The following is a 26,932-nucleotide window of genomic DNA, read 5'->3' as shown; positions in this document are numbered from 1 at the left end:
CCAAAGACATGCAATGATGAATTCCTTTTCAAATTGAAAAGGCATTGTTATATTTTTTAGTTTGTTTTACAAATTTCACTTTGATATTTTTATTTAATATAGTGCATGGCATTCTCAAGTTTCTTTTTTTTTTTTTTTTTTTTGGTATGCTTTGGTGTGTATTACAAAATTTTCTTTTTACCATAACCAAGAACTTTATTCTGCTCTTGTCAAAAGAGGCTTTATGCTCTAGCAGTATTTCTACCGAGTTGAGTACTACAGTTTATTACTGTTGATACTTAATAATATTAAGAATGTTGTACAAAGATAAAAAGGCAAGAAAACCTCACAGACCATAGACATTTTTGCTTGAATCTATTAGAATAAGTCTAAAAGATAATTGTGGTGCCTTTATAATGTTAGGAGAATTCCCAAGAATGTTCCCTGAATTAATAGGTTGGAAGGTTTAAAAGCCGCTGGAGGAAATACTGTTTCCTATGTGTAATTAAACAGTAAAATTTGGGAGACAAGATGGTGTTCAGGCCAAACATGTTAATGGCTCAGAAGAGGATTGTGAATCTCCACAGACAGCGAGGACATTAGAGTTAACAAGATTAACATTCCTTCAAAGTTTAACTGAATGGACTGAATACATTCAGTTAAATGTATAAAACTGAATGTTTTGACCAAACCTAATAGAAGAGAGTTATTGGATCTACAGTTGAAAAATCAGTGAAGTATACTCTTATACCAAATGGGGGGGGAGAGGGGAGGTATTTAAAAGGCTATAGCCTGCAGGGACAAATTTTAATTTTTTTTTTACAGGTGGAGCTTACTGCTTAATCTTTTTTTAAGTTTTGAAATCTCTCTCATCTCACATGGGTGATATAAGTGTGCCATCATCTTAATTTTTCAAAGGAAGTGAAGACACTAAAGATTTTATTTAAAACAGCAAGTAGGTGTCTAAAGGGCAACATGGAACTAAATTTCATCTTCGTTCAAGTGCATAGTTTACAGAAATTTGCATGAATGCTTAAACACATAAGTAGACAGCAGCAGGCATCTCAGTGTCTCTTATTAAGAGCATGTACAAAGGACAGCAAAGTAATTACTTTTGCTCTCATGACCACGGAGAGAGTGGATGATTTTTTGTAGCTTATATGTAACTTATTGATTATAACAAAACTTGCCAAAGAAATTGGAGGCATCCAGTTTTCTTCACTTCTCAATCTTGAAGAGATTTAACACCATGCTTTCTGAAGTAGAATCGGGAAGCTATTCACTAGACTCAGTCTGGGAACAGTCCTTGACTATTTCTAAAGCTTTGTCTCTAAAACCAGAAGGATGAGAAGTTGAAAATGATTCCGTAGCCAAATGACAGCATGCAAAGAATGATCTGGTTTCCACTCTGTTGAAGGGTCTGCTTATGCACTGTCTTCATTGAAGTCATTGTGTAAGAAGAGGTATCTAGCTGTGTAAGCAGGGACCAGAATGTTCGTTCAATAATGCTTTAAGTGAATTTTATTCTGATTGAGTAAAATCAGATTGAAGTACTCAAATGTTCAGTTGCTGCATTCTGCCAGCTGATGTGCCAAAAGTATTTCAGAGTTGATCCAGAAGAGGAAGTCTTATGTGCATGTAAATAATCCACTGAGGAATTTCTACAAGAAAAAGGAATACAGAACAGTATAGAATAGATTTGAAGCTTTAGCAAATGTTTGTATAGATGTTATAAATCATGTTGATTCTGAATGGGTATTGAAGCAATTGAAATAACTGGAGATGTTATGGGGGTATGAAAGAAACATTACTGCAAGAATAAAAATTAAAAGAGAGTCTAGCTTGAAAGTGTAGGAAAAACGGTGAGTAGTAACACGAAGCAAAGACTATGCATGGAGAAAAAAAAAAAGACTTTTATTGAGGATGTCCGGAGACAAGTCAGAGACATGTTCTTGAATCATGGAATTATTTAGTTTGGAAGGGACTTCTGGAGGTTGTCTGGTCCAATCCCTTTTGTAAAAGGAGAGTCAGCCTAGTTCATGTTGCTTGGGGCTTTGTCCACCTGAGTTTGAGATATCCCTAAAGAAGGAGATGTATGGATGGACAACCTATTGTTGTTTGTTACCATTGTGGTGAATTTTTTTTTCATAACATCTTCTTGGAATATCTCTTGTTGCAACTTATGTCTGTTGCCTCTTGCTTGTTGTGCACCTCCAAGAAGAATCTGGTTCCCTCTTATTTATAGCCTTCTGTTAGGTAGTTTGAGACAGCAGTGAGTTCCCTTGCCCTTTATCCTTCTCAAGACTGACAGGTGTCTCAGCTTTTCTGTCTGCATCTTATCTTTCAGCCCTCTAATCTTGATTTTCCACTGTACTCGTTCCTATGTATCTATATTTTTCTTGAAGGGGGAGCCCCAAACTGAAAAAGTACTCCAGATACTTCTCCCTGAGAGAGAAGGGGAGTAGAGGGAAATAATCACTTCTTTTACCAAGACTGTTGTCAGCAGGTCACTTACTGGAGGAAATGTTTTCACTGTGCTGCTTGTTTAATAACAATAATGAAGGCAATGGTGATAAAGATGAGGCCATGTAAAGGGCTATGGGTGGTATAGGGTATTTTCTCTTAATTCTTTTACTTGGTATAAAGCTGTTTTTGTCACTTGCCAGAAATCGAATCATTTTGTGAAAGCAACGTGTTTTATAAAAATGAAAAAATTGATCTGGAACAATGAGAAGTATCAAAGCATCAAATGCAGATGGTATTCTTGTAGCAACTTACTGAAGACAAAGTGTAATTTATTTATTGACTCAGAATTTATTCTTATCTCAGAATAAATTTGTAATCTTAAATCTAAGATTATATATATGAAAGAAGTAGGCAAGGGCGTAAAGGAAAACCAACTCCTTTGTCATAAAACCGTATAGATTTATTGCTACACAGGGAATGTGGGAGCAGAATATTAGTTCAGAATCTGGAAATACAGGTCAGTGTGTGGATGGAATATTTTCAGTGTGGATACTTGAGAAAAGATTTGATTGTGACTGAAAAGTGTACATACATTTAAATATTTGCAAGAAAACATGAGAGTTTATTGCGAGATGCCCCAAGAAACAAACAAACAAAAGACTCTGGAACCCTCAAATCATTAGCTTTGTGTCAGCATCTGAAAGATTAAAAGTAAGGTGTGAAATCTGCCTTAAAGTCATCGGTGTGGAAGTAAGGTATGCTCCGTGGCGCTCTCCCTGGCTGAGGCGGGGCAGGGGAGAGAATAAAAAAGTAATTGAGGAGTTCTGAAAATAAGATGATGAATATGAATGGTTTGCATGAACGATCTTTTGGTTTTCTGATAACTTTTATTTTTAAAGGCAAAAAGAAGGATTTGTATAAAGGGTAGTTAGAGGCTTGAAAGAGAAAGAAATAGTAAGAAATATCAAGTGTTTAAGATTTATCAGGATTATACTCATGGTTGCAGATCAATGAAGAAAATCTGTGAAAAGCCTTTTTGGCAACAATGGTATCAAAGGAATCTCTTACTATAATTCTTTGAAAACATTAAACTGAATATATGACAAAGTTAACTGGTATGTGAAATACTGAGCAGCAGAGCTGGAGCAAACTTTATATGTGCTTTTATATTCTCTTAAGCCTAAAAGATAAGATGAACAAGCAAAAATGCTCATTATCGAATGACAACTGCTTTGTAATAGATGTGTTGGAAGCCTGGTGGAAGGAGAATGATCACTGGTGTATGGTGATAATATGCTGCCAACTTTGCCAGAATGATTAGACATACAGACAGGGGAGTGGCAGTTTGCATAAAAAGTAGGATGAAGTGTAGCAGCATGAAAATCTTGGGGGGGAAAGAAGCCTACTGGGCGAAACCTTGTGAATGGAAATTCCCTCTAATAATATAATATTATGCTGTATTAATAGCTCTTGGATCAGATGGTGTTTGTGATGAGAAAATGTTAAGTGAGATTAGAGAAGCTTCAAATTTTGTGGCAATAAAGTGGGAGATTTAATCGATTCCTCATCAGGATGTTACGAGAAGATAAAAGCTTTCATGCAACAAATTGCTGTTTCCAATATTCCTGTAACCAATGCAAAAGGGAGTTGTTTTAGGAATGGGTTTGAGTCATGCACAGGACCTAGGAGATCAGAGTAGGAGGGCATGATCACTTTCTTAATGTTGTACCAAGAGAGAACAATCCAAGTAAATCTATTATGCAGGTATTCAACTTCAGGACAGGGAACTGAATGAAAGAGGCAGATGGTCAAGCAAGCAAGATACCCATGCTAACCAGCAACCCAGAGGCTATTCTGAAAATGCCATCTTAAAGATTTGAATAAACTTTGTATTGTAATTCAGAAAAAGCCCAACTAAAGCTATAGGATAAAAATGTGTGTGACTTGATAGGAAAGTTAAAGACAGTATCGCAGGGAAAAGGATAGCATTAAAAAGGTGGAAGGCCTGCCCAAATGAAGATGACAGGAAAACTCATTAAATGTACCTAGATAAATGTAAACAGGACATTCTTCACATATTCTTTAGAATTCTTAATTTCCTGCAAAGGATACTTCAGCTGATATTGAAAAGAGTATTTAATTTTTTGAAAATGAAGTTAGCTAGGGAATTGGTGGGACCACTTGGTGGCAACTTCAAAAGTTCAGCAGTTTCAAAGAACATTGGACAAATTCAGGGGTAATAGGTCCAAAAGAAATAGGAAAGGATGTAACGTTCCTAGTCTAGTGTTTGTAGGAAGAGGAGCTTCCTCTTTTGGGAAGTGAGGAGAATGGATTATAAGTAGTGATAAGGCTGGCATAGTGTCTTTTTAAGTAACATCTCTTACTGCAGCTCTTGGGGAGAGAGTGCTGGGCTAGGGGGATCACTGGTCAGACCCAGTAGGGCGTTTATTAGGTTCTTAATCATGGATGTAAGAGTGCCTGTTTGCTTGGAGTAGCTTCAAGCTACTGTGTTGAAGACTTACAATGCTGAAATAAGGTAAGTTTTTTTATATGCAAATGCTTGGCGTCATCACTTGTAGAAAGGAGAAAAGTAATGAAACACCTATAAGAAATGTACCTCGTTTGTGGGGATACTTTGAAGAGTACTTGTGTGGAGAAGATATAGCAATAAGTTGGTGGAAGTCTGTGAATAAGTGTAATTAATGTAGTGAGACTGTAGTAATTAGGCTTAAAGTGGCATATGTGTTCAGGACAACTTGAGAGAACCAGCTACACGTTGCTTGAAGTCATCCTTCGGGCGCTTGAAGTGGTTTGCTGAAGGTGATTCCAAGACTTAGAAGGTTGTATGGAGTGTACAAGAAAGCAACCTCTAACCGAAACAAAATCTTTGGAAGCGTTTAAATACAAAATAACAATTTGTTTCATGTATGCAAAATATAAGAAAGGTAGTAGTGTTCTGAAATACATGGTTTATAATTAGTGTGCTGTTCACAAATATCCTATTAATGTTGATTTGATTTGATCCAATGAACATTCTTTTTTTTTTTTACATAATTGTTATGTTTAGTGTTAAAGTCCAAATGAGGATTAGAAATTGCAGATCAAACATACAAGAAACCACTCCTAAATTCTTCATTATTTTTAACAATATGCAGATAACTGCAGTTAATGGGAGATGGCATGGAAAATTAGACATTTACTCTTCTTTCTTTTCTAGATATTAAAGGGAACTGATCTAATAAACTCGAGAGAGAAAGATTGCATGATCTCTCTTTTTTATCAACTGGGACAGATTTTCATCCTAATCTTATTGGAGATGGCAGTGTCTGATCCCATCACACCAGAGCTCCTGCCAGACTTGATTATTCAGAAATAAAGCACTCTGTAGGAGTGCTATCTGCGTTGGCACTTGTCTTGAAAGGGTCAATATAGTTCTCTCCATTTTCATTTTCTTTTTCTTTTTTTTCCCTCTCCCCTGTATACTCTGTAAGAAAAACCATCAAGGCCTAAACTGCTATGGCCAACATTTTAAACCAGAAAAGAGTAAATGCTAGCAAGAAGGTCAGATCAGCAATATGAATTAGTTTAGTGCTGTATTTGACATGCCACAGCCTAGCCAGCATAAGCAACAGAACTTGTGGTCAGCCACCTGAAGGATTAGGTGGAGTCCAGTGTCCTCATACTTTCCTCTTCTGGAGGAGGATTTACACAGAAGTTGAAGGAGGATTTAAACAGAAGTTGCTCCAAACTGTGCTTCTTATAGAATCTTATTATTATAAACCTGTAAGACTGCCAACAATATAGTCTAGTAACTTCTGCTAATAATATAGCACTGAGTAACTCGAGTTACCTTTTAATGTTATCATTACAAACTGTGTATGAATGCAAGTAAAGCCTCCTATGTGTTTAAGTTTGGCTGCCTTGCAGTATCACTCTAACTACCCTTTAAACCAAAATTATTCTAAAAGATTTTTGCATATAAAATGAAAAAGGAAAAAAAAATTCTTTCTGAAGAATGCAGGAGTAAGTTATAGGCATTTACGAGGGACAGAAACCAATCAAAAAGCACTGAAATGTCAATGATATCTTGTAATTTTAATATGTCATCTTTCCATTGAAGGAAGACAGGATATATTTACTATTGCATCAGTGGTAAATTTATTAGTTGTTTCTATTCTTAACAGATAGAATTATCTTTGCTCTAATCTTATTTAAATATCTGTATCAAATATACTTGTTATGTACAGATTGATATGTAAGAATCCATGAATGAATATATTCTTGTGGTGGGTTGACATTTGGTGGCAGCCAGATGCCCACCCAGCCACTCTCTCATAACATGGAAAAGCTCGTGCATAGAGTTAGACAGGGAGATCTCTTACTGATTACCATCACAGGCAAAGCAGACTCAATTTGGGAAATTAATTTAATTTCTTTTAATTTTTTTTTTTTAATGTCCTACCATGGATAGGAGAAACGTTCAGTTGTTCAGACTGTTAAATGTGCTTAAGGAAGTGGGATGTGAATAACTCCTAAAACGTGACTTTCGTATTGAGATAACCCCACAAATATGTGGCAAACAAAAATGGAAAACCTGAAAAGGGCATTAACATACTAATGGTTGGGATAATCTAACAAGAACATTTATTTTGTAGTTTATTTCTTTTTGGAGCTATAAATTGTGGCATCTTTTTCCCTTTAATCTCTTTCTGTGGCAATTTCTTAGGATGAATTCTCCACTCATCAGTACCCTAATCTGAATACATCAGAATCATCAGTAACATCAGATCAGTATTCTGGTAGGACTGTAGAAAAGAGGCAGTCTGTCAGTAGATGTTATAAATAGTTTCAGAAAAACTTTTGTTGGTGGAAAGGATACTTTGACTTCTACTTGCAGTTAGGAAATGCTTTGTCAAACAGTGAAAGGGTATTGTTGAAGTTTGTTGCATCACTTCTAAATAACTACCTAAGCAAAGTATTAATTTTACCTTAATTTTATTTTTAACTTAATTTTTTTGCTTTATGGCAGAGTTGCAATATGTGTTATTATTAGGCAATTGGTTCTTACCTTTTACACACAGACTATTTGTTATTTTCTGTCAGCTTCAAATCAGACTGAGTGCTTTGCTTTCTCCTCAGTGAAGTGCCTTGTAGTTCCTGTAGTTCACCTTTACCTTTTTCTTTCAAACAAGTGATTCTTTTTTTCTCATAGCTGATTTCTACCCAAAATGCAGTATTAGTCTGCAGTCAACTCATGTTTGATGAAAATATGACAGTATATTCAGGCTAAGAAAAGCACTCCACTCCCATTTCGCAACACTGTGGTAGGAAAAGCCTTTGAGGGCTTGATGTTTTAGAAGCAACAAGACTGTTCCTTTATTGATTTCTAGTAGAGAATGCTTTTACAATGTGAATAAGTAAAATCTTAGAGGAGAGAGATATTATTTTCATGTGTCTAGAGAGGGGAAAAAAGTCTGCTCAGTATCATAAGTCCTAAACCATAAATACCAATGGAATGGAAAAACAGGTTTGGAACTTAAAGTGGAAGTTAAAGGAGGTCATCACAGTGCCCCTGCTCAATCTAATAATTTGTTTATTTAATTGAAAATACTCACTTTAACCACTTGTATGTTTGTCCCTATACTAGCAAGGATCTTGCAAGAATAATTTGCTAGTGTTTGTATCGTACACGAGGTATAAAACACTATACACCTACTACAAACCTATTTTCATGTGTTTTACCTCCTTTCTAGTTTTGTTACATGTTTATACACTACATGCTTTTGATGAATTTCTAATCTAATGTTACAAGCATTTGTATCTGACTAAAGGTAACACTATATTTGAGTGCAATAAAATCTTCATTACACCAGTGCTTTTATTGTAGCCTTTTTTCATTGTGAGCTGAGAAAAAGAATTTAAATGCAAGAAAAGAAATGTTTAACAAACCTTATTTGGCAAACCTTCAAAGTCACTGTTGATGAAAATTATTAGCATTTAAATTTCCATGAGCAGTACTTTTCATCCTTTAGAAAATCTACCGTTTAGTTTCTCAGTGAATGGCTTGATTCAGAGAAAATTCATTTCAAGGACAATTCATTTTTAAAAAACAAAAAAAAATTAAGCAAGGAGATTATGTGTAAATGGAGCAGTGACTTCCAATTAGGCAGCTGTTAGACAGTACTTGGGTAGACACTGGTATGCCATGCAGAATATAGCAGTATACTTGGCAGAGTCTTTGGTTCTGTTTGCATTTGGTCTAGTTCTGCTGGAACAATATTTTAATTTATTCATATGCAAAACGTGGTTATAGACATCTTCCTTCCTTACCCACTAAGATTACATATTCCTCTTTACCTACTAGCTTCGGGTAAATATGATCTGACTTTATCTAATACATAACTTCTTTTCTTAATTAAAGTGGGGTCTTATATAAAAAACAGTAAGTTGATTTCTTCATGTGAATGTTTGAGAAACAGACTTCCATTGTAGGCTGCTGTTCTCCTCTACATGATCTCTACATGATAAATTTCTCATACAGTTTCTTCATTCTAAATAGATTCTTCTAGTCTGTAAATATCTTGCCTTGATAGTTTCCTAACAGACTTTTTAATGGGGCTCTTTCAATATGTTTTATGAAACAAGCATCACCATAAAGGATGTGTATTTTGTAAATGTCCTGTAGATGGGGTGTCCCCCCCCCAAGTAGTAATCAGGTTATGTAAGAATGAAGAGAACTTAATTGGTCTGAAATCGTAGGATTTGGGGGGGGGGAGGGGGTTCAATCTGAGTTTCAACAAAAGGTTGTTTTACATAAGAAACAATCTAGTTCAGCATTCTGAAAACCTTCCTAATAGGACAGGACATGTTTGCATGATTTATTATTATTGTCTGGCACGATAGTTAACTACTCTTTCACTGTAAACATTTGTGTTTTCAGATACGTTCTTCTTCTGGATCAGTTTGTTGCTTTCAGTTTCATTTAAATTAAGAGAATGAAGACACTGGACAACATATTCTGTAGCTTTTAACAACTTTGTATTTCTGTTTTATGGCTTTGCTTCCCCACTCTTCCTATTTTTACAAGTTACTGGGGCTCTACTTCTCTTTTTAACTCACAAGATAGTTCTTCTACAACCTTAGTCACCTCTAACAGCACCTGAGTAATGAAACTTAGAAACCTTATCTGCTCTATTATTCAGCTGAACAGTTGTAAAGACTAAATGTTTCCTGCTGTGCAGTCTGACTTGTCCTTTGATATAGAAATGCCTGTTTCTGAAATTGTAAATGCATATGTATAGCTGGCAAGGGTAACAAGCTAGAAAGAGACTACTTAGGGTGACTGCTTATCTCTGCAGTTCCTTGATCGTGCGGTGTAATGCCTTGTGGCACTTAAATTTTGTCTGCAATGTACTTGATATATGTGCAGCAGAATGTTGTTTTTTGTTGCTGGCATTTCAGTGTAAGATCTCAAAGTATTGGGTCATCTATTCGAAACAGTGGGAAGATGGAAAAGCAACTAAATGTTCAGCAAGATTGTTTGAATGAAAGCTGCTATCAAAGCTGACAAAATGGAGGGTAGCTATAACTGGAATGCGTGAAGAGAAACTGGGATTCAAGGCTCAGTTGCAAATTGAAGGAGAAATCTTGGCATGTGGAGTTCAACAGATCTATAATGCTGCTGTGAAAAGAAACAAACCTGGATAGATACAGCTAAAAACAAACCGGATTAGATCATCCTAACTGCAGAAATCCAAGAGAGAAAGTATATTGTCAGTAGTAATCTAGTAGTATGAACTAAATTGCTCTTTTAATGTTCTGTAGAAGAGAAACAGTAGTGATAAATGGAGGATTGAACTCGGTCAAACTTGAAAAAGGGGAAGATAGAATCCATTTGCTGCTACCAGTTGACTCTCAGAATGCACCTGTGCATCTTCCTCATTCAGCAAAATAATGGAAGAGGGTAGTGAGCCACTGGGGGCAAATGGTGAGTTAAGCTGTGCTGTGCAGATGCACTTGTTTTATAAAAAATATAAAGAATCTGAACCACTTGAACAAAAATAGTATTTTTGAGAACAGAATACCCATATTCACTGGAAGCAGACAGTTCTGATACTCGGATTACTGTTGCTGAGAGAACCTGGGAGTATGGACCAAAATTCAAAATATGAAGCATATTTGGGACTAAATAAAAGCCTTCCTGAAACAACAGTGGCAAAAACAAGTCAGTATGAAAAGAGTAAGAGAAATTAAGGACCAAGGGTTTCTTGTGTCAAGGGCTATCGTGCCTCTGATTTGTCAAGAAAATACTGTGATTCATTTTGCTAGAACTTGTGCCTACCTTTACGGTGAAATGGAAATTATATTATGCTTAACTTTCTTAAAAATAATAACAAAAAATTGTTCATTCGTATCACTATCAGTATTTGTTCTGGACTGTCTATATACCTCTTGGTACTTATGAGACTCCAGTTTCTGAAGATAAGGCTTATTCTTTGATCACCAGTTAGATTTTTCTGTTTACTCAGGGAAATATTTGTATTCAGTCTTTGGAGGGGGGGCAGAAAAAGTCATATACATATAATCAGAGTATAATTCTGCTGCAAGAACCACATTTACTGATAATGATGCTTCCGATAGTTGTATATTCGGGTCAATTAGAATGAATGCTTTGTTAGTGTTTACAAGTAAAAATAATAAATAATTTTGATGCATATAAGACTAGACTAATTCCTCAAAAGTCAGTGAGGTCTAATGACTAGGTAGTTAACCATTATGCATACGTAAACCTAATGGGAAGAGAGAGAGAAAATCCTATTCTACAGCATTTAGAGATGTTAATATAATCAATACTGAAAGGACTTAAACTGATGCAAAGCAAACTTATTTTTCCTTTCTTATTTTTCTCCAGCATTTAAAAATTTGAGGCTAATACAAAGATGTGTGACCAGATAATAAAGAAATACTATTATTGTTGTTGTATGATAAATTATTTTTTTCTTTGTAAAAGATGTGTAAAATAAATGAATCTGCATACTAGACTGATTATTCAGAACCTCTATAATAGAATCTACATCATCTTCAGTCTCCCAAAACTATAGCACAGACTTTGAAGAGTTGGAATTCAAGAAGCTTTAATGATACGAATTTTGTTTGCCTGAGTTGCTGAAGGAATGAGAAGTTTTCTGGACAGAGTTTTAAATGCTGGCTAACTAGAAAGTCTTCTAATATTTAGCCTAAAACTATATTCACAGTATTTGTCTGATATGCTAGCTTTGGTAGGTACGTTAGATTTCCTATTACCTATTTTTAATGCAGAAATACATATCCTTTTTCAACATAAGAGAGGATCAGACTTTGCAGTGAAGTTACACTCAGCATTATAGTATGGTGTGGTATTTATGTGTTCTCTAGCCAAGGAAGACGAGAATTCACTTGCAATTCCATCATCACCATCGTTTAGTCTCTGTCACATAGTATGCGAGATACAACAGCGTTTTAGTGAGAATAATTGCTACAGTTCACTCCCACATGCTTTTTAATACAGTATTTTGAAATGCTGTATCTTAAAGCTTGCTTGCAATGGATGCTTTCTCGGTTTGTGTCCTGGTTTCGGTCAGTTTGAATCTCTCCGTTTACGATTGGCTGATCACTTCATTCCTTAACGTACCACAAGAGTGTGTCATAGTACAGTAAATGATCTGTATTACTGAATATCTACTACAGATTTGGTGAAAGATGAGAGAAAACTCTAAGAAATGCAAACTTTGAAAGTAACATCTGTTGTACTTCTGTAATAATGCTGAAGAAACGTGGTTCTGTAATTGGAAGATACATAGGCATACTTTCCACTAGAAGACTTTTTGCACTTTTTTTTGAAAAGTGAGGTCAATGTTATTTTGTGCAAGTTTTGTATTTTCAGTGAAATTAGCAAGCAGCATCTTGTAACCCAGAACCTAGTTTACTAGTTGGTTCCTGCTTGAGTCAGGTTTTTATATTTGTCTTTCATATTAGGGAAAGGTTTTAACAATATTTTTATTTAAAGAAAATTGTAGCATGTCATTAGCTATTTATGTAGAATTGGACACTGAATATTAAATCTTTGAGTATATTTAAATATTTCTAAGTACTTAGGCTGTGAATGAATGGAAAAGGTTCTTTTGTGGGTTAGAAATCATGTATCTAAGTTACTAAAATTTACTTCACTCTTTTTTTATGGTAGTGATTTAAAAGCTTTTAATGTGCAAATTGTGAAATACTGTTCTAAGATCAGAACACCGATGTGTTTTTGGAAAATTGTGCTGCAGATTCCAATATAGTGTCTAGTTATACTCTCCTGTTCTGAGGAAAAAGTTAAGGTGATTTCACACGTTTAGTGTGCATCCTTGTTTATTGGCTTACAGAAGTTGGAACTTTTTTTGTCTTTTTTTTTTTAATAATTATGTTTGTGTATTAACTAAACAAACAGGTTTTATTTCAGATAAGGATTTCAGGATTTATTTCAAATTTCAGGGTTGGGAACTACAGCCCTCCTTACATTTTATTTTACTGGACATCTCATGCCACTGAGTACAAATAAATAGCATGTACCTTTTTTGGGGGTTTATGGTGCTCTAACTGTTTTGAATAAGGTAAGTAAATTTATTTGTTATTTTGAAAGGCTGTAGTTTACCTTAATGAAACGCTATCTATCTATGGCATTTTAGTGTTAGTTATTTAATTTACTTTCAGTTTTCCCAGAAAACTTGCTCTTGGCTCCAGCTGTTGCTCATACCTGAGATGTTATAAGCAATCTTGAAAAATATGCTCTAAAATATGGGGGAAACGGATACAAAGGGAAAGTACAGTACAAATGCAAACATTGAAAACTATGAAGTTTCTTGGAAACATTTTTAGCATGTGGTTTTGTATTTCTGAATACAACAAATGAAGATAAGCAATAGTTAAAAAAATCACATTAAGATAGTATTTCATTTAGATTATAAAGTATTTTAACATGGATTTCTGGAAAGAGGTGGGAGGAAGCAAGGATGTCATGGTTTAGCCTTAGCTGGCAACTGAGCACCACACAGCTGCTCTCTCACTCCTCCTGCCCCGCCCTGCCTTCCTCTCCCCTCCCCCTCCCCGTGGGATGGGGGAGAGAATCGCAAGAGTAAAAGTGAGAAAACTCGTGGGTTGAGATAAAAACAGCTTAATAATTGAAATAAAATAAAATAGTAGTAATAATAATAATAAAAGAATAAAGAGAGCAAGTGATGCACAATGCAATTACTCACCACCCACTGACCGATGCCCAGCCAGTCCCCGAGCAGCGGCCCCCCCTGGCCAGCTTTCCCCAGTTTATGTACTGAGCATGACATCACATGGTATGGAATGTCCCTTTGGCCAGTTGGGGTCAGCTGTCCTGGCTGTGCCCCCTCCCAGCTTCTTGTGCACCTCCAGCCTTCTCAGTCGGTAGAGCGTGGGAAGCTGAAAGGTCTTTGACTAGTGTAAGCATTACCTAGCAACAACTAAAACATCGGTGCATTATCAACTTTGTTCTCATCCTAAATCCAAAACACAGCACTGTACCAGCTACTAGGAAGGAAATTAACTCTATCCCTGCCAAAACCAGGACAAAGGACTATTTGCACAAAATCAGCCTATGGATGTAAGAGAGTAATGGTAGGCTAAGCTTCCTTTGAGAATGAAATATATGCTTTTTGTTTCAATATCATAGTTCTGGTACTATAGTCTATCAGACTTGCAGTAATCAAGCAAGTTTTACTGCTTTTAGTATATAACCAATTCTTCAAATTGAATTCATTGGAGAGAAAAAAGATCTAAGCTGCTTGCATCTTTCAAAAAGTTAGAAAGGTGCACTACTGTTAGGAGCAGCACTGAGAACACTGTGTGTTACTTTTCCGTCTTTTAATTTTTTTTCTTTTTTTAAATCCAGAAATGTAAAGAAGAGACACTGACATTTTCTGTAATTAACCGTATCAACCTAAAACCTCTCTCTGTGTTATGTTCAGATATACATTGATAAAAGTATTAATATCAATCAATCAAGGGAGTTCTAATGGGTTGTTTCCCCTATAGATTGCTATTGAAAAGTATTGTTTTCTGGTATTTAATAAGTCTAACAGTAAGAAGCTATAGCTCTTACTTACTGAGCTTTGTATGTAAGAGTCCCTGTATCCCAAAGAAAAGAAAACAATTTGGTACCTGAATAATCTGGTGTCTAGGGGTATGTGATGCAATTTCCTCATGCTGTAGACACATTCATGAGTATATTATGAATACAGAAGTTTTACCTGTTATAGTTTGTAGTTTAATGATTTTCTGATAAATGAAGTTGTGGCTACAGTTACTAGATGGTACTTGTTTTCTTTTTTGCATTGTTAGTTTTCTTCTCTTTCAAGGCTTTCTGGAAGAGAAGCAGAACTTTAATAGACATTCCATAAGGTCATAAAATTAAATAAATGATCATTGACTCATTTTGTATGTTTTTCTCAGTACTTTTTATTAGTTTTTTTCTGTATTAGACCTGTCCAAAATCAAATCTTCTGAACAGCCTTGAATAATTGGCTTATTATAGGGTATATTAAAGCATATAATCTAAATGAAGGTATGCTCCATTTACCTTTACTTGCCGTCTCATTATGGCTTGAGACTACGAGAGTTTAGTGTTTAATATGATGAGCACGCGGAGTCTTAACGGTGTAACTCACATGCTTAGACAGTATACCCTATAATAGTGTAATCTTTTGCTTGACACACAATGCATTGAAACTTCTAAAACCTCATTAAGTATTCCTAATGTCCTATTTCAACCACTGGTAATGGCCTAGGCAACCTTTAAATGTGTCTAAAGTGATCTTACAATTTGATGTAAACTGTAGTGTGTTAAGTAGAAACTTCCTAAACTAGAATATGTTTGCTAAATCCAGTTGTTTCCAGCTTGAGTGTATGAGGTCAGTCAGATCTCTTGGCCTATAGAAGACTCATCGTAGTACCTACCTTTTCTGAGCTCTTTAACACCCCCAACCCACCAAGGAAAACAAAACAAAACAAACAACACCCCCGACCCCCCCAAAAAACAACCTGCCTTCCCTTGCTGTCTGGAATATTTCATCTCTTTCACTGGTTAATTTTCTAACATTATTTAAAGACGTACTTTGGAAGTAAGTTGAAATTATTTATCAGACATTCCAGCAAAAGCTAAGACAGAAGTCCTTAAGATTAATTTCTGATGTTTATGAGCTTAAGCCAGCCTAAATTGTATGAACTGGCATCTAATTTTAAAAACATTTGGTTATTTAAAAGTTTTTTGCAATATTACTCAACAAATCAGGAAGAGTGAGGAGGTCAAGGTGGGAAATCAGGTTTGGGTGACTGAATTACCTTCTTGTGGTTTTCTACTGAGATTTGACATACTTTTCAAGTCTTTGAGACAGTTTTGGTCATTCAGAATGATGACTTAAATCTGAACATATTCACAAAACTGAGTTAAGAATATAATACTGGTGATTATGCTAGGCCCAAAAGTTGTGGTATGTGTGTGGGGTGTGAAACATCAAATCTGGAGTTCATTCTGTATGTTAGATCACGGACTTCTTGTTCTTCGTTTTGAAGTGCAGGCCCTTCTGGAGTGAATATCGATCTTAACTTCTTTTGCTAAATGCTGTAGTATCCTTTAGTTAAAAGCAAAGTAATACTCTCAGCCCCCCTCCCCTGATAACTACCTGAATAGTTATTAAAGTGCTAATTATTACTTTTAGCTAGTAAATGGTTTTAAATAGGTAAATAATTATTAAGTATACTTAAATGCTACTATATAAATAACTGCTAGATCAGGGAGAGGTCTTGTAGCTACTAAGACCAAGAATTTTCTTGCTCTTTTTTTCTGAACATCTTGTGCATTGTGGTCAGCGTTTGACCTTTACATCTAAATAAAATTGTCTAAATTTAGACTATTCATTTATTATTTTTGTATTCCCTTTTAGCTTTTGTTTTCATGTATGAACTGTTATAGGAATTGTTTTAATTTTTGCTGCTGGATCCTATTTTGATGTTAAGACACTGTGGTTTGAGATAAGCTTGAGCCCCCTCCTCAATAGTATCTTGCTTCTTTCTTCATTTGATTTGGTTTGTGGTGTCAATGTAATGTTGCTATGCCATTTAAGAGAGCAGAGACTCTAGTTCACCATACAGGCACCGAACTGTAATTTCAGAAGGGGGTGTTGAATTTATGGAGAAAAATATAGCTTCCTATTGGGGGGGGGGGGGAGGTATAGAATGAGTCAACCCTTCAATTTAAAGAACATCTCAGAAACTAATTGTTAGTGTTTGGTCTGAAGTCTTCAAGCTGCTGTCAGAAAGTTACTTTTGATATGCAGTGTATGACTAAAAGCCTAGTATTCGTGATAGTTAATAAATTCCCATTGCAAAATATGTAAAGCTATTAATCTAGCTTATTGAGGAGTTACAGTACAGACTTGTGGAAGGCAATTCTTTATTCTTAATTAACTTTTTTCTACAGAACATGGACTATGTTGTTTATATTCACCTATCGACAAGTTAACTCTGTTGATAATACCTGGATTTATTTAATAAATATGGCAACTCTATCCACGTGGGGTTTTTGTGTGACCTTGATTGACACTGACTTTAGTTACAGAGCTGTGTAACTTGTTTATCCTACAAGTACTCCATTGTGCTAGAGAGATTTGATGTTCATTAAGATTTGTTTATTACACTTAAAAATGAATTAATTTGTTATTTGTTGGTTTCTAGCTAGTTTGAAAGATGTATTAACGCTGCTTTCAGTAAGTAAATATTCTGGTTAGTTCAACTTTTCCTCAGAAACTCTTTTGACAGATTTTTATCAAGTGTAATGTTCCCTTGTGCAACTGGGAGCTCACCTGTAATGGGATTGCTACATATATATTAAGCTTCATATGCCAGATCAAGTTCCTTCACAGAAATTTTTCTCAGGAAATGCATGCAAATATAATCTGGGTTTCAGAGAGAAAAGATACTCCCCTCTTTCTTGGACATTCAAGACTAAATCAATAAGCTGCTCATGGTACAATAGCTATGAATTTAGTACATTCCCACTGCACACTGTCTCTTTTCTCCAGTTTGTATGGTATCTACTTCCACAGTGCTAAGTAGTGTAGTTTAATTAAGGTGGAATATAGCTTTCTTTTAGGGAGGTAGATATGTGAAATATGAATAATCCCTTATTAGAACAAACCAAACTTTTTTTGCTTTTAAATTTGCCTTAGTCATGTTTGTATTTTTCTTTAATTGCTATTTTCGGTTTATACTGGGGAGGAGGGGGAAATTTCCTGAAGCAAAGTTTGTGCTTTATGAAACCACATTCTGTGTGCTAGAATAAATCTTAGTACCTATATAGTTACTAAATTTGAACTATTATAATTGTAACTTCTATTGTTCATCTGTTTTCTTAATTCTAGCTTATTTTAAACCTCAGTCTCTTACTATGAGATTATATATACTTGTAAGAATAGATAGATCAAAATTATAACTTTGCTATTACTGTTGCTATTTGATCTGAAACTAATATGTAAATGTGATAGTTCAGTTACTGAAGTCTAAGATGGTAAATTTTCTGGATTTTAGCATTTGTTTAAATCTGCCTGATCATTTAATGGCTGAGATTATTTAGGTTAAAACCTAAAATAAAACAGTAAAACATTTTGTCACCTTAGATCTTAAGGGGTTCAAAGTAGATGAAATGCTAATTATTGATTAGTGGTTATGTCATATCAATGTAATACGATTTTGTAAATTTTGTGTAAGCAGTCCTTTTGTAGTCAACAAGATTACTCTCCTAACAAAAACTTAATGAAGATCAGGAATTATAGTTTGCACTGTCATTTTCTAATAGAAATAGTAATGGTTGGTTAAATGTCTCTGGCTCTGCACCACTTCAGATTTCTCAGTAAGTTTTCAATGTATGTTTCTGTCTTTGTATACATTATTCTTTAATTTCACCTATATTATGTGAAATAAGTTTAATGTCTCCCATTGCGTTCTTGCATCACATCTTTTTGTTCTGTATCCAAATACTTTTTAAAACTGTTTATGCATGCTGTTTTGACTTTCTGCTTCCTCCTGTCTTCACCATAGCAACCAGATTCTTGGATCTTTTTTCAGCCTGTATTATGTCTTATATTACTTTGACCTTTGTATGTTTAAAAAAGATTCCAAACTTTACTCATCTTATATTCTTATAGAAACAGATCTTAACATCATATTGAATAACTTGCTAATTCGTGCTTCTCTCTAAACCTTGCAACCTCTGCTTTTTTGATATGTAGATATGTATGCTATGGTTTAAGAGACTATGAAGTTAAGAATCCTTTTTTTCCTTCCTCTTTGTGTAGCAGTTTAGAACTGTGATTTCAGATCTGTTTGAAATATTTGGTTAAAAATCTAATGTTTAGTGTGTGTTGAAAGTAATGGCTATGCAGCTTTAGGTATAGATTTTTTTTTTCCAAGTCTCTGCAACAGTAACAGTTTTTGAAAATGTATTTTCTATTATACTTGTGGTTTTAAATATACCCATATAGATCTACAGAAATACTACTTTTATACTTTCTAATGAAGCAACGTCATCTTAAACCGAAGTATCAGTTCTTCTCAGAAAAGGCTTTTATCGTGTTAGTTCTCAGAGCAAAATTATAAGGTAATATTTTGTAGATTTCTCTAATACATAAAAAAGGATTTTTTTTTTCTACCAACCTTAAGATAAGGTCATAGTTTAGAAATAATTATGCTTCTATGTAAGTATAGTGTTTTGTTGTTTACATTTACACTAATAGCTTTGAATATCCATTGACAAAAGCATAAATTATGTCTGAGTGCCATGTATAGTCAGTCTAGATCTATGTGTTGATTTAAATTTAGCTGGACAAAAAAAAATAATATTTTAAACATTAAACAGCCATGTTGTTACTTGCTTATTATTTGTAGCTTATGTGCTTGCATCTATTTTTCAGAAAGTAGATGCAAGAAGGCAAGTCTGGATCATTTTTATGGTGAGATAGCTTTAGTAAGTGGAATTCTCATGTGAAGTCTCAGTATATTCTAGATCTCATTCAAACTGAAAAAGTGGATTGATAGTAAGCCAAATTTTAGCTGTAAAGTGCATGTCCCAGCCACTTACTAATGAATGAATTATGTTGGTACTAATGATCAATAACAACAAAAAGATCAACATTATAGAGCTGGAATAAGTTCGTGGATTTCTAGTCTCAGTGTCCTATTTTTGCAAGTGGATAGTGTAGAAAAACATCCCTTCTCAATGTTTGGTTTGAGATGGTACTGAATACAGTTCATTTTTGAAATTTCAATGGCACAAACTCCACTATTTGAGGACCTAACTCTTGAAACATTAGTCTATCTTTTTGACTTATAACCTAGTGGCTATTTCAAACATTTATAGAAAGAAATAAAGCTAAAAGAACTGGAAAGCTTTGGAAGTAGAATTTCACATTTCTTCAATGTCTAATACAGTACAGTCCTGGTTATCTACTATGTTAGTGTGAACTGTTTCATAGTAGTCATAAAAAATTGAATGCTCTACTTTGAAGCGGGAAAACGCTGTATAGCCTCCCTCCTTCCTGTTATAGGGCAGTGTAAACACAGCTGTGTTTCTGTTCAGGTTGACTGGGCAAAAGGCATTTTGGATCCAACTGCTGGGTAAATTTGAAAAGACAGCAGCTCCCTATTTTCTTTCTGAGAAACAAAGGCTTAATTTTTTAAGTAGATAGAAAAGATACAAGTTGGAATTACCGTCCTGATTTTGAATATCCATCAAACCTGTTCTTCTTAAAGTCCCCCAGCCCAATTACAAAATGTGACATGATATTTTGCTGTGACACAGTATCTCTTCTTCTGTTCTTAGCCTGAATTTAGCATCAATGAGCCAAGTTCTCTAAAGCTTGTTCTCAGAAAGGAAATGAAAGAGAGAACTTTTTTTTTCAGAGATTCATGGTCTGAACTATGAGCATCTCCATCCTGCCGAACGGAGGCAGACCAGTGTATTTGGCTGCAGACAGAATTCAGGCCACTTTCTTTCCTGGAACTGTTCAGTGTTTTGTGCCTCTGTGCTAGGGGAGAAGAGGGAAGGAAGGGCAGGAGAAGAGCTGACAACATTCACTGATGATTGCATAATGTTTAGAAGTCTTGATCTCTGAAGGCAGAAAACAGAAAATTCTCCAAATGAATACGTGGTATTCTCCCATTCTTCTTGCGTTTGATTTTGGGTAACGTTGAGCCATTGTACAGATGCTGCCATAACACTTGTTTTCACATGTGCAGAAGTTTCTCTTTCTAACTTAGAGAAAGGTTCATGCATCCAGAATACACAGGTACTTTTGGGGGGGGGGGGTTTGGCATCCCAGCATGCAAGTGTCTTTTGGGGGGGGGGGGCAGTGGTTTTTTTTTTTCTGGTGTGCTTTCTTGCTGAAATTCCCTCCCCAAAGTCTGCTCAGGTAAAATTGTGGTGGGTATATGTCTTTGCATCTCTGGACACACTTCAAGTCCAATGGAGCCCTAACAGAGAAAATAATTATAATGGTGTCATGGTTTAACCTCAGTCGGCAACTGAGCACCACGCAGCCGCTCGCTCACTCCCCGCCCCCCGGTGGGATGGGGGAGAAAATTGGAAGAGCACAAGTGAGAAAAACTCGTGGGTTGAGATAAAAACAGTTTAATAATTGAAATAAAATGATGATAATAATAATAATACACAAAGCAAGTGATGCACAGTACAATTGCTCACCACCCGCCGACCGATGCCCAGCCAGTCCCCGAGCAGGAATGTCCCTTTGGCCAGTTTGGCTGTGCCCCCTCCCAGCTTCTTGTGCAACTGCAGCCTTCTCAGTCAGTAGAGCATGGGAAGCTGCAAAGTCCTTGGCTAGTGTAAGCACTACCTAGCAACAACTAAAACATGGGTGCCTTATCAATTTTGTTTCCATCCTAAATCCAAAACACAGCACTGTACCAGCTACTAGGAAGGAAATTAACTCTATCCCTGCTGAAACCAGGACAAATGGGTAGACAGAGTTGCATCTACCTTCTCTTTTCCATAAATCACTGTTTAACATTGACCTGTTCACAGTCCCATTTTCCAGGGTAGGTATGGGAAGTGCAAGAACCTCTTGAACTTACTCTCTTCAGAGTAGGCAAGGGAAGTGAGAGAACTATTGATAAACAACACCCAAGTAGAAAGTAAAATGTTTGTAAAGGGCAAAGGTGGGAAAAAAAAAAAACCCAAGGAAAACACAAACAACAACTAAAATGAAGATTTCTAAATACCTCTCTCTTCTTGCCTTACTTTGGTCAGGTTAAACCAAACCAAAACAGCACACTTTCAACCCATCCGTCATGAGTGTGTCAAGCTCTGGATTTTAGAGGTCCCAGAAAGCTTCATTTACAGATGCATCAGGCAGTGTTACAAGGGAAATTGGTGGGGTTTAGGATGAATAAGCATTAATTGCCACATGGAAGAGACCTTTATGATAATAATGTGGTTGTCAGTTGCTTCAAGTGCATTTATGCTTTTATCAGCTACTCTGTTGCTGATATCTCTACGCATCATATTGGTTCTGAAAGAGCGATATTTATGCAGTTAAAACTGCAGGACGCTATTCCAGGTACATGATGGTGTATGAGTAGAACTTCTCATTGTCCACAGTATAAACACCTATATAAACGACTGTTCAAGAGAGAGAGATTACTTGTCAGTAATTGGAATTCATTAAGACATGTTATCTATGTGTACCTATATAACCTTTCTATTTCTGAATTTGCAAGGATGAAAGTAAGGATCATGCACCACATTTGTGTGGCGACATGGCCAGCTGTGGGGAAGAACATGTAGAAAGGAACATGAAGACTTACTATGTACCTTGAGAAATGGCAGTGGCAAAAACACTATGGTATACTTGTGCTCTTGTGCTAGAAACTATAACTGCACATGTATGTCTGGATAACAGAACTCAAAGAATTTCAGTTACTGACATAACTTTTTTTCTCAAAGTCATAACTGGCATCACAGTATGATGTGCTTTTTTTACTTGGCGCTGCCTTTGGGAGGTGGATGCTATGGAAAACAATTCATTGATAAACAACTTGTTTTAAACTGTACCTGAAATCTTTCCTGCGTCCTGAATGACACTTACTACTGGTTGTTTGATGCAGAAAGGAAAATTAGGTCTTGTGCTCTCTCTCTTTATTTTTGTTTGTTTTTAATGATACTTGTCCAACACTCTGTTTGGAATAGACACATTGCTCTGTCTCCCATACTGTCATTATGTATGCTCTTTCCTATGGCAGTGGAAAATTTTAATTTAAGTCTGGTTTTTTTTTTGTTTTTAATTAAAAAAAAATTTTTTTTTCTTAGATAATTACCTTCTGTATAAATTCATGTCACTAGCTGTTGCTGCAGTCCCATGTATTAACTTATTCCAAAGTGAAGAATTTGCACAGTATATAGGTTTCTAATAGACCTTCAACTGCAATTTTTTTCTGCATCTGAAGCCAGACTTGCTATTGAAAATCTGCTTTCACTTTTATAGCTCTTCTTTCATCACCAAATTTCTTTTATTTTTTTATCATAGTAAAAAAAAAAAAAAAGCGATTTCTGCAGATACCTGTAACTTAACAATAATAAAAAGAAAACATACATTTTTATCATGAAGGCAGCCTTCTAACTATGAATGATTTTTAAGAAATAGTGTTTCTCTAGATACGGAGATTTTTCTGTTGCTGAAATGGAGCACTTCCATTTCAACAACTTCCTCAGAAACTAGAGATAAATATAGAGAAAGTTATGCTCTGACTTTCAAAAGGTTGAGTTTTGGGGCAGGAAAAGTAAGAGAGAATGCAGCACTGAAGTGATTGTCATAGAAGAGACAGGGGAACATTATCAGCATACGGTTTGTTAGCAGAGATAGACATCTGAAAGATTTTTTTAACTTTTTTTTTTTATAAGTAATCTCATTAGTTGTTTCTTACTATCAGTATATTATAATAACCGTAATCTGGACTAGGTGAATATAGTATTTTGTCACAGAAAGGCAGATATCTGTTGGATTTTCCACTGATACTTCCTTTTTTTTCAATTACAACAAATTGTATTTGGAGTTTTGGGGGAGACTGGAAGATTGGGGGATAGCTTTTTTTCTTACCCCAGAGAAAGAACAGTATTAAGGAAACCAAGACCTCTATCTTCCTTTAACTTGTTATGGAATGCAACTATACAGCTATATACAGTTGCTTTCCTTTGTGGTTTGTTTTAGCATTGTGTACTTCATCTGAATTCTTTTGTTATATTCTTAAATATGACACTGATTTTCTTTCAAAGGAGTACAGTAAAGTTACCATCAGAGAGTTTTGTAAAGATGGTTTGTAATTTGGGAGTTGTATAAATTATTCTTGTTGTTTTATTAGTATTTAAATTATATAATAACGAATGGCAAGCTAAGCTTCAGTTTACATCACATGACAATTTCATAAATATTACATCATCTGAGCTATGAGCTCACACATTTCAATATTTGTCATGTGATCTGGAGAAATTCCTATCTTAGAAAATACAGTGCAATTGGATCATTAAAGCCTAAAACATGTTAGGATTTCTTTAGTTGCTAATGAAATGTCTTCCTTTCAAAGCTGCTGAACAGGACAGATGACTTTTTAAACTAATTGTAATTCACTGAGGCACCCTATAATCTATAAGAAAGTTCACCTCTGCACTGTTCCTGTCCGGCTGTTGTCTCGAACAATTATCAGCAAGTTATTGTTCTGGTATGAGCTATGTCATGCTTGAAAGTGAGATGAAAAAAATTAATGAGGATGCATGAATGCTGGTTGATGAAGGTTAAGTAGATACAGTTATGCTCTCCGCATTCTTTACTATGACTGTTGAGATTGAGGCAATATACTGTGAGACCACACAAACAAATGTGCTGATTGGCAGCTCTTGATTTAGCAATGAAAAATGTCGGCTGAAGCCATATTTTGTTTCAGCCTAATACTCGGGTTGCTTGTGCATATAAGGACCTTGAATTTAACTTATACTGTGGAGCATTATTTTTTTCTTTATTCCATAATATAAATCCATTTCATTGCTTTTATTAGGAACGGTGTGTATAATTTTTAATGATGATTGCAAGGGAATCATGTATCATTTAGTGGTTACAGCAGGGGAATACTGAGGGGCTTTTATATTTATTCTTTGCTGGGAAAAAAGGCTTAGTACCTTTTCTATAAGTTAATTTCAAAAATCAGAGAGGACTTTGTGTTGTAGATTCGTTAGTCCAATATCAATGATATGCAGAAATACTGAACAGTTTCTCTACAAAATTATAATCAAAGGTATAGAGGTAGATTTTTAAAAAAAAAAAAAGTGTGTGTGTGTCAGACTCAGCATATGAAAAGTAAATTATGCCAGACAGTTGATAAAATTTGATTTCTTTGGAGAAGATGATTTTTCTAGGCAAAGTAAATGTCATAGATTTAACCTCTGGACTGCAGTAGGATTGCCACTGTGGCAATATTAATGAAAAGTGGTATTAGCTGCAGATTAGTAAAATAGGTAAGTTCAAGAGGAGGTGTGGAATATCGAAAAAGGATGCATCAGACTATGAGGCTATTAGTAGAGTTTCTGAAGGATCAGTTTTGGGAATAATAATTTATTAAATAGTCTCAATGATTTGTTATATATGTTAAGAGAAGGCTGAACTTTGTAGTGGCAGAGTTTGGAGGTGTTCTCAAGTTGAAGGAGGTTAGGATGTCACAGGTAAGAAGCTGGATGAGTAGTAGAAACACAATTAAATTAAATTTGGGAACAAAGCCAAATACTTAAATATGATTGGCAAATTGTGCTGTTACTTTTAAGTCCATCAATTCTGAAAGAACTTGTTCTAGTTCAGTGCATTTCAAGCCATCTCAAGGTATTTGTACAACATATATGATCTACAAAGTAAGAACCACAGGACATTTTTGTACAAACCATAGTCTGTAACTTCGCTTGTCTGTATTTAAATAGAACTTTTGGCACATAACAAAGAAATTTTGATACGTTCAATTCCTTGTTCATGTTGCTAAATGCTACTGTATTTGCCTAACTTGTATTTAACAGCATGCTACTTAGTCCAAAGGGTCTGTGTCTGATGTCGGGAGGAAGTAGGGGGATGGGGGGGAACAGGGAGATAGGAAGAGCAACTAGTAACCTTTATGTTCAAGTTTTGTAGCAGTCATTAAAACATTTCTTAGTATCTTTGTGTAGCCTTGCTAGCATCCACCTGCTAATACTTTATTATGGAGACCTATAGGAGCTGACTGACTACTTACAAAGTGGCAGAGTACTGGTGGTGGTTGAGAACGGAGAGTGTAAGTGCAAGTGTACCTGTGTCACAAAAAAGCAAAAAAACCTCGTAATAAATCATCTGAGAAAGAAGCTGTCCGAAATAAACTAACACTTCTCCGGTTCGTTCAAATGCATTTTATATTGTATAAAAGCATAGTGTAGAACTTGTCCTTCCTTGTGGTCAGGGTATCAGAGCCTAAACTAAGAGGTGATTATGCCCAAAATTTAACAGTGTGAACACAAGCTTTAGGTTAGCGCTAGAATCTGTGATTTTTACTTGGGTTTATGCACATGTATGTATGTATCAGTTGTTTAAAAAAAAAAAGAGAAAAAAGAAAAAAAGGTGAGGGAAGAAGAGCAGAACAAATCCTGGATTTCACAGAAGTGTTTCCAGTAGGGAAGCATTGTTGTTAATATGTTTACAAGTCACGCTTTTTAATGTGACTTTCAGTTCTACTGTCCCAGACTCAAGACAGATTAAATCACAGATGCATAGAGGCTGCGGGTATCATCAGGTGAAGAGATTAAATGGATTTGAAATTTTTAATTAAGAAAAAGCAAAGATCATGTTGTAGCACTAAGATGTTTTCTTATTCTTTTAGAAGAGCATTAGGAAGGGAAAAGAACTCTTTAAACCAAGAGAAATAGGTATAAACTAGTCATGAATAAATTTAAACTGCAGGTTGGTTCCAATCAACTAGATCAGAGAGGTTCAGGCACACTTATCTTGTGAATGCATCTTTAAGAAAAAGAGCTCAGTATTTTGAAGGTAGACTTAATAAAAATATGAAAAATGTGTATGTTGTGCTTTCATATAGCAGTGACCTGGTCTTTGGACCATGAGAGTTCCTATTTTACATTTATTATAGGACACTATAGTTAGTATTACTGTTGCAAAAATTTACAAGTAAGGGATAGACTTGCTTTCCTTCATCTTCTGTCCCCTGTCCCCATACACCGCATAAGGTAAATGTTTATGAGCAGCAGGTGCAGTAGTGCGTGAGGAAGAGGTTGGGCTGCAGATTGCAGGATGGGAAATCCCCAGTGATTCGGCTTTCTTGGCTTGCCTCCCAGGTTTCCCAGCTTCCAGGGGTT

The 26,932-nt window shown here is 35.4% G+C and overlaps 1 protein-coding gene across 1 annotated transcript in view; it reads left to right on the top strand.

The window, feature by feature from the left end:
• Positions 1 to 26,932, top strand: part of DIAPH3 (diaphanous-related formin 3) — a 234,091-nt gene that overhangs the window by 45,149 nt on the left and 162,010 nt on the right. The gene's annotated exons all lie outside the window — the stretch shown is intronic.

The sequence above is a fragment of the Pygoscelis adeliae genome, unplaced genomic scaffold, assembly GCF_000699105.1.
Source record: "Pygoscelis adeliae isolate BGI_AS28 unplaced genomic scaffold, ASM69910v1 Scaffold134, whole genome shotgun sequence".
Lineage (NCBI taxonomy): Eukaryota > Metazoa > Chordata > Aves > Sphenisciformes > Spheniscidae > Pygoscelis > Pygoscelis adeliae.
Note: the sequence above shows the minus strand (reverse complement) of the source record. Positions and strands in the feature narration are given on the sequence as shown.